Source organism: Solanum tuberosum, unplaced genomic scaffold, assembly GCF_000226075.1.
Source record: "Solanum tuberosum cultivar DM 1-3 516 R44 unplaced genomic scaffold, SolTub_3.0 scf00739, whole genome shotgun sequence".
Lineage (NCBI taxonomy): Eukaryota > Viridiplantae > Streptophyta > Magnoliopsida > Solanales > Solanaceae > Solanum > Solanum tuberosum.
The window spans coordinates 7,357-9,808 of NW_006239656.1; positions in this window are offsets into that span (position 1 = coordinate 7,357).

A 2,452-nucleotide genomic window follows, 5' to 3' on the forward strand; every position below is an offset into this window, starting at 1 on the left:
GCAAAGAGGCGCCATGATCACGCCCTGGAGTTCGTTCCAGATGAAGGTCACTCTGGCGGGATTCATCCCGATGTAGAATCCTCTCTTCGTTGTGTTATGGCAGAATCCTGGCCGCTCTGGTCGGATCTCGCAGAAGAGTGGCCTCATTGCCACTTCAAATAGAAATTTTCTTTTTCCTGTACCCGGGATTAACTAATTTTATGGAGTCCTAATGTGTACCTTTCAAGAACTATGCAGGTTTGTCTACTATGGCTGGAATTAATGACGAAAACTCTCCTTTCGTCCGATTTCCCGATGCTTCAATTCGGGAGAGACACCATGATTACTGGTATACCAAATTCTTATACGAAAGGGGTTTCTACTTGTTGGGCTTGCGAAGAAAGCCCCCGCCTTCCAGCCCAACTGATGGAGTTTGGTTGGGGTCCAATGATCGAGGCTCCACCTACCGCGCACTTCGGCTGGGTGAGGGAGTCCTATGCACTACTCCCCACTGTCCGCTGGGACGATCCTCACCCCACCATCTTTATTCGAGGAGTCAATATCCCCATGAGCACTCAGTTCATCAATGCGGTGCTTGAGATGTCAGAGGTCTCCAACTCATAGTACGAGACCCGACTGAGGGAGATGGATTTGGGCTAGCTGTGGAACACACTGGTTGAGGCTGCACGCCGGGATCAGGTCTGTTGCACTACTACGAAGGGCATCACTAGTGCTCACTGGTCACCCGATGCCAAAAGGTGGCTGCACCTAGTTTCTAGGAGGATCCGCGCGTTGGGCAACTGCACCGACGTGACCTTTCCTCAAACTCTAGTGGTGGCTTGTGCTATGTAGGGGATTGGACTGAATGTGGGGGCTCAAATCATATCCTAGTGGAAGATGTTGTACAGAGGCAACAACAAGGCATTCTTCATGCCTGGACTGGTGACAGCGATGTGCAAGCAAGCGGGGGTGCAACCCCTGGACACTGATGAGGTACTTCCCAGGCTTGATTTGGAGAACTTTCGAGAGTTTCCCTGGGTGAGTGAGGCATGGACTGGCGAGACAACCCCAGAGGACATGGAGTCTAACAGCGACACTTCCCATTCCCTTGGACCCTAATTTGGTTTTGCCCCTCTTGGGCATGTAATAAACAATATTTCTATTTTTCTTTTTCTTTTCCTTATGTTTCTTTGTAAGCACATAGATGCTCGTTTTTGCTCTGTCCCTCGCCTTAATTAATGCTAGGTGATTATAACACATTGTTTTATTGTTGAGTACTGATTAGATTGCAGGAATTAGTACATGCACAATTCGGGGTCCATAGACGAACAAGGGGAAAACAGGGGAGGTAGGGCTAAGATTTTGTCTCGCCTTGTCCCTCTCTGGCGGGGAACTTTCTGCTCTAGCGGTCTCACCTTGGCGGGAATGATCCCGCCCTAGCTGCTCTGACATGACCAGTTTCCAGGACAACTATTACTGGGGGTTCTCCCTGTTTCTAGAGTTTTTCATTGACTCCCAGGGCCATAACAAGCATTTAGGATAACCCTCTTAGCTAGGATAGTCATTGTCCACCCCGAGTCAACCCACCGGTATACACACCAGAACCCTTTTTCCACTAATCTAACACAACAAGCATGCACATCCTAAGAATATGCCTATTAACCACACGATTTATAATAGGTTGCAACACATATCAAGGGAACCTTCCATAACAACAAATTCCTCTATTGTGCAAAAATAGCCCTTGTTCTTACATGGTTCCCGACCAATCCTGAGTGCCTTGGAACCAGAGTTTCCCTATAGTCACAAGTCGTTCTTTTCCCTTGCCATATTTATCAATGGTAAGCTCATGCTCAACTAACAGTTGCATTCCCTCTCATAAGTATATCATGTCACACGCCCATAATTTGTTTAGGGACCACATTGTAGCATTCAAGCAGGTACACTTCAAATCAACAGTTATTCAAACAACATTATGCACATAATAACAATTTCAAGCTACATCACACAGGCAAGCCAATATTACTAACTTAATTCAATTCATGGATGACATTAGCTGATCATCCATGCACTTATACAGCCTCTAAGGCCAAATACCAATTGGAACCTTCTCGGTTCCAATTTACCTTGCTTGTGTTCCTTCATCCGCGACTACGACATCCAGTTCACGTTGTTGAGATACCAATTGGAATTTGAAGATACCAATTGGACTTAACCCATACCAAAAGAGACAACCCGCACAACAGGAGAAAAGAAAAATGGAACAACTTCCTAGAATGCTTCTGAGCTTCCTGAAAATTAGATGTGGACGTCAACACACCAATATGTAGGAGTCTATTCCACATTTGCTCTTGTACTGGGAGACCAACAACCTTGGCTCTGTTAACAATTTGTCACGACCCAACCCATCAAGCTGTGCGGGAACCTACTCAAACACCTAATTAGGAGGACCCTTAATTCCCAAATGGTTAAA